At 32.9% G+C, this 6,999-nt stretch overlaps 1 non-coding gene across 1 annotated transcript; it reads left to right on the forward strand.

Moving 5' to 3' along the window:
* Positions 1–273: 273 nt before the first annotated feature.
* LOC131173553 (small nucleolar RNA R71) lies at positions 274–380 on the forward strand. The gene has a single exon (XR_009143869.1). It is a non-coding gene; the product is annotated as a small nucleolar RNA R71 (small nucleolar RNA).
* Positions 381–6,999: the final 6,619 nt, after the last annotated feature.

Consider the following 6,999-nt stretch of genomic DNA (forward strand, 5'->3'; position numbering starts at 1 on the left):
TTCTTAGCAAGGACATTTGTAAGTGCATCAAACTTTGCATTAATCATGTTGAATGGATCAAGATCATACATTCCAGCAGCTTGCCTTTTCTGAGTTGGAGCTGGTCCTCTTGGACTACTCCAACGATGAGTATTCTTTGCAATTTTCTCTAATAACTCATAAGCTTCATCTTCATGCTTTATAATAAATTCTCCTCCTGTTTGAGCATCAATAATTCCTCTGATTGCAGGAGTGACATTTGTGTAGAAATTCTGATTTATCATCCATTTTGGAATGGCATGATGTGGGCATAATCTCTCTAATTCCTTCCATCTCATCCATGATTCATAGAGAGTTTCATCTTCTCTTGGTCTGAAAGCTGTCATTTGATTCCTCAGCTCTTGAGTTTTTCCAGGTGGAAAATATTGTGCAAGAAATGCATCAGTTAGTTGCTCCCAATTTGTAATGGAGTTGTGAGGTAAAGAATCAAGCCAATCCAATGCTCTATCTTTCAAAGAGAATGGGAATAGCTTCAATCTTGCTGCATCATCAGATACTCCAGGTTGTTTTTGCATGTCGCAAATCATAGCAAACTTCTTCAGGTGTGTGTGTGGATTTTCAGAAGGATGTCCTCCAAATTGAGAGTTTTGGATCATTTGAAGAACTCCAAAATCCATCTTGTAACTATTTGCATCAATTCTTGGTCTTGCTATGCTCTCTCTCAAGTCATCAAAACGAGGAAAAGCATGATCCATCATACTTCCCCTAGGCACATTTGCATTAACAACTTCTTCACCTTGGGCTTCATTTTCATTGTTTTGACCATTTCCAGCATTACCAACACCAATTCTAACTCTTTCATCAGCCATGTCTGCTTCTAATTCAGTTTCTCTCGAAACTTCCTTCCTTCTTCTGGTTTCTTTCTTGTTGGCCTTACAAAATTTCTCAATTTCAGGATTAAACAGTAAGGTTGTGTCACTTGAGCTTCTAGCTCTTCTCATAAAAGATTAAAGGTACCTGAAAAAGAACAAACAAACACAAAATGAAAAGATAACAAAGATAAAACTAAAAACAACTAAAATAATCAAGAATTCAATCTTAAACAAACAATTCTCCGGCAACGGCGCCAAAAACTTGATGCGTCCCAACCGCAAGTGCACGGGTCGTACAAGTAGTATAGAAAAATATCGATCCCACGAGGAGTTGTGTTAATGATTGAATTTTCGATATAAAAGTTGACTAAATTGAAGTATTTATGAGATTAAAATGATGAATTAATGGGTAATGGAGTATGAAATCTAAATGTGCAAAATTAATATTCTATTCAACAATGTATTAATTAAACTAAAATTGCATCAAATAGAAATAAGCAAGTTCAAATATGGCAATATTTAAATTGGCAAATGATTAAATTCGATTAGAAATTAACAATGGTAAAAGTGATTCGAGTTCGGATTTCATATTCGAGCTATTTTGGGATTTTAAATTGGTTGTCCAATCTTATGAAACTTATGAGTTTTAAGGAGATTAATTCTTAAATCCTTTGAATTCCCTTTGTGAGACAAAGAGTGCCTTAATCAAACTAATCCTACTTTCGTGGAGTTAGAATTAATTAAGACCCATTAAGTTCCTTAATTAATCTGTGAATCCTCTTAATCCTTAGCCTATTTCTAGGTCTAAGTTAATTAAGTCCAATTTCCTGATTATCTATCACAAGGCCTTCTCCTTTCTTCTGCTTCAACCATGGATTAAGAACATTACTCAATGGGATCCTACATTAAGCATGTCATTAAGCTTACAAGAAATGAATAAAACTCATTAAGGCCACAAAATATGGATTACCCAATCAAAATCCACAAATATCTCAAATATTACAACCCTTACTCCAGAATCAAAAGTAAACTACTCACTATCCATAATGCTTACAAGATATGATGAGTTTAAATGGAAATAAAGCTTTAATCTAAGCTAAGAAGTAAGGAATTAAATACTAGAAATGTAGAAAAATGTAAAGAAAGAAAGAAATCTGCAAATCTTAGTTGAAAATGGTGTGGAAGGTGGAAATGACTCTTCAAATTCTGCTTAGCCTCCTCCTTTCTTTCTTTGCTCCTTGCCTCCCTTCTAAAATGAGAAAATGGGACTATATATAGCATTTTTCTGACATGGAGCCCTAAAATAGTATGTTCTAGGAGGAATACATTAAGGGAATCTTCTGCCAGCTCATTAATGAACTCTTTATGGGATCATAAGTGGGGCATAAGTTATGCAGTCCCTTATGCAGTTTTCGGCTGGTTCTGGGTCACTTATGCGAAGCTGCATGACTTGGTGCATAGGTTATGCACAATTTCGTGAATCTGCATAAGGGAGGTGAGAATGTGCATAAGCTATGCAGTCTCCTTATGCACATTTCGGCTGGTTCTGGAACAGTGTTCTTCCTCCTTATGCAGAACTGCATAGCTTATGCGGCAAGTTATGCACAGTTTGGTCTATGCATATTTTAGCTTGAAAACTTGCTTTTGGCATCTTTTTGCTGTAGAAGACACTCCTCAATGGCAAAATTCTCTTTAGTCCTTCAAAAACACCATTTTTCCTACCAAACAAAGTAAAAATTACAAATTAATCCAAAATCGACAATTATGAAAAACTAACTAATTAACTAATAAAATTAGCTAAAAATGACTAATAATCAAATAAAAATGGTTATGAAATTAAACCTAAATGATTATGCAAAATGTATGCATCAATTGGACATTGATATAACCGTTGAGACCAGTACACGTTGCATTATTTCCTTTATGAAAGGAAGCAGTAATTCTCATTAAGCTGAGGTATGTGAGATACCTAGAACCAACGTGTAAGTGCTTGTCGTGACAAGTTCACTGAACTGACTCGCACGAGGATTTCATATGGAAGTTTACCTGTGTCTATGGAAATACTCATGTGACAATCGTGTAAATGATCCTTAGACTTGAGACATTAAGTTATCTTATATAGGAATTACTGTATTTTGATACCGCTCACATGTCATTCTATATAAGGATAACGAATGTGACAGCTGTTGGATATAGTACGAACTACGTGGAGATATTTAATTGTCAAGATAGAATTCATCACCTTAGGTAATTAAGGAAAATATTTCAATTGTTCTTGGCCAGTATGGATTGTTAAATCTTTGCGCAAGATAAAAGAAGATTGAGATCTTATTTAATTAATCAATTATACTGGGAGAACAGAAATAATTTATACATAGCAGACATATTTTATGCATCAATGTATAAATCGAAATATTATGATGAAGGGATATTAATTACACTAACAGACTGATCACAGAAAGGTTAGTCAAACCACTTTGATAAATTCTAATATTTGAGTGGTCGTTACACATTGCTAGATGTCAATAAAGATTTACAAATATAATTAATCAATTGTGAATTAATGATAAAATTAAAGTATTAATTTTATTTAATTACATTTGTGGCTAACATATTAGGAACTTAATGGGTCACACACATAAAAATTGTAAGTGAGGAATTAAATTGGATTATCAAGTTGAACTTGATAAAAATAATTATAGAGACTTTAGGACTGAAGTATAAATTTTATTTATACTGCTTAATGCCCTAATAATTAAGTGTAGACTTAATTTAAAGTTTCTAGAATTATAGGAATTAATTATGTGAATTATAATTCCTATAAGGGGTCAATTTATAATTAACAAATTTAAAGGGTTAAATTTATAATTATAAAAGGTTGTTCCCTATAAATAGGGAAGCTTGTCTTCCATTCTTGACTAGTGAGAGAAGAAAGAAAAGAGCTAGCACTCAAAACTCTCAATAATCTCTAAGAGTGTGTTGGAGAATTTCCTCATAACAGGTCTATGTGGATACCATCAAAGGCTGGACATCTGGACGACTGGTGGTTTGCTACAACCCGACTCAGTGGTCAGAAATTCCTTCAAGCTGTTTGAAGTAATTTGCTAAATAATAAAATTTTAATTATTATTATTCTTTACTTAATTAAAATTGATCTTGTTTAATTAAGAATTAATGCTTCATCAGAGCCATTTTAATTAATTATGGAATGATAATTTGAATATTAAATTCATGTGATTATATATTGTTTCTCCCATTTTTTTTTTTCTTTTCCTCTGCTCAAATTTGGTTCTGAAATTTTGAGATTTTCAGATTTAAGTTTTGTTATCTTAAAATTTTAGATCTGCAAAATCAATTCGAATTAAATTAAATTTTGAAAAATTTTGAGATTGAACCAATTTGGAGAATTTTTGCATGAAACCCATTTGAGCATCCATGAAAATTGCCGGTGAAGATTAATCGCCACCCAGCTGCGTAAATGGGAATACCCATCAGCAAGATGGTGACCGACACACCTCATGGCTGGTATGGTGGCTTCCGGCAGCAGAAAAATGGAAGAGATCGGGTTGTGATCTGCTGCTCTGGGTCGCACATGGTGGCTGGACGTGTTTGCAAGGTCACGAGATATCCTCGCATCGCCGGCCTTGTGGCGCTGGGGGCCGCTGCGAGGGCTTTGGTGCGGCGCTACCGTGGCCTCCATGACGCTTCCGTTCACGATGAACCAGATTGAGAGAGGGAAAGGGTGCTGTCTGCTCACCCTATTTTGCGTAGAATTACAGTTTTGCCACTGGACCAGTTTACCCTTCATTTTAAGTAAAATTGCAAGTTTGCCATTGTAGCTTATTTACAAAAATGCCACCAGTTTTTTTGCTGTGCCTTTTGGCTTAGCAAATCACAAAAATGCCATTTAAAATTTCCTGTTCCCAAATTACCCTTGGTCTTCTTTTAGTCTATTTTGCAATTATATTTTTTAATTTAATTAAAATAATTTAATTTAATATTAATTTTGAAAATTAGTTTCTAAAATTAATTTAGGGAATTTGGATAAAGGAATTTATTGAATTAAATTGTTTAATTCAATATTAAATTTTGAAAATGTGTTTTCTAAAATTAAATGGCAGATTATGGTGTATCTAAAATTGTTTTAGATTTTATTTATCTAATTAGATTAGATATTGAATTAAAATTATGTTTAATTCACATATATATAATATTAGAAAATTGTTTCTAAATTATATATGGCATTGGGTAGCATAAAATTTAATTTAATTATTTTGTTAAATTAATAGGTATTTAATTGTGATTAAATTACTTATTAATTAAAGGAAATTGTTTCCAAGACAATTAAATAGAATTATTTAGTGGGAGGAACATTATATATATTTTTTATTTAATATTTCTAATTGTTAGAAATATTATTTTAATTACACATTAAACCAACAACAACAATGAGGATGATTAAATTTATTTATGCATTTTAATTTGATTATAATGCATGATGGATGGTTATGGACTAAAGACCAATGTGATTGCTCTTTATATAGTTGAATGCCTATATATTCATAAATAGGGACTGTGTTCCCTGTCTTCTCTTATATTCTGTGTTGTAAATTCTTTTCTCATCTTACTCCCCTCGAATTTAACTCGAGGTTTCTATTTCTGAAATATGTAAACGTTATATAGTTTTAGAAATAGTATATAGGAAAATTATTTGTAACTGTAAGCAAAAAGAGGAGCTGATGAATATACTTCAAGGAGCTGCTGAGAAGTCTTATGAAGTCCTACATTGCTACTACCTAGGTTTTTGACCCTATAATTCTCTCAAATGGCTCGAGAGAATTATTTAGTAAAGTCCATAATCGTCCGATTAGAAATGCATGCTAGGGGTGTATGTTATATATATATGATGTATGATATTGCTAGCATGTTAACTAATGAGACCTAAAAATTGGCATAGACCTAAAATCCCTCATTCAAATATTAAGCACATATTATGAACATGATGCCTTCCATTGTTATAGCATAAACCTGAGTTCTATATTAAAGTTAACTTGTTGAGCACACTCAAGGTTGCTTTTCTCTCGAACATGTTTATGGCTATGAAATATTGGATATTTCTGAACAATGGGTTTTACTTAACTGATTTACATGATTTGGATGAGCACACTCATGATCATGTAGAATCAGAGGCATAGTTAGGAGAAACATAAAATTATGTTTAGACAAATAATTGTCACCTAACTGATCTAGGAGTCACATAGAGATGTGATTGATAAATAGTTATCTACCTAATTTAATTTTATTTTGATTTGTTGAGCACACTCAAGGTCAAATAAAATTAAATGGGGTCCTAGCCCACTAAGAAAATTAATGCGTTAAATTTCCTGAATTAATGGTGAGGGCTATTAATTTGAGTAAAATAGTGGGAGACCAAATGGATATTAAAGACCTTATATTAATTTGGTTAATGAAAATTATATACATGAAATTAATACAATTTTATCTTTGCATTTGTAGATCACTAATATCACCATGAGTAACAACCATTTCCTACGTAGCATACTGGATGCTAATAAGTTGACTAGACCAAATTTCTTAGACTAGTACAGAAACTTGAGAATTGTTCTCAAGCAAGAAAAGAGGCTATATGTCCTTGAACGTGCCAAACCCAATATTCCTCCTGTTGATGCTCCTGAAGAGGTACTGAATGAGTACATTCGTCATACAGATGATGATGAGCAAGCCACATGTGTGATGTTGGCTAGCATGTCTCTTGAACTTCAAAAGTAGCATGAGAATATGGATTATCAAACTATCATTTTGCATCTTAAGTAGTTGTTTGATTCAAAATGCAGGAATGAGAGGTATGAGGTATCAAGGGAATTGTTCCGCTGTAAGATGACAGAAGGATCTTCAGTAAATGTTTATGTTCTAAAGATGATTGGCTATATTGAAAAATTAGGCCAATTGGGTTTTGTCACGGACCATGAGTTAAGTATTGACTTGGTCTTACAGTCTTTACCTCCTAGTTTCTCATAGTTCATAATGAACTTCAACATGAATCAGTTGGAAACTACATTGCCTGGATTGTTGGGTATGCTAACTACTACTGAAGGGGAACTTAAGAAGAACAAGTCCCCTGTTCTTA

Source organism: Hevea brasiliensis, chromosome 14, assembly GCF_030052815.1.
Source record: "Hevea brasiliensis isolate MT/VB/25A 57/8 chromosome 14, ASM3005281v1, whole genome shotgun sequence".
NCBI classification, from domain to species: domain Eukaryota; kingdom Viridiplantae; phylum Streptophyta; class Magnoliopsida; order Malpighiales; family Euphorbiaceae; genus Hevea; species Hevea brasiliensis.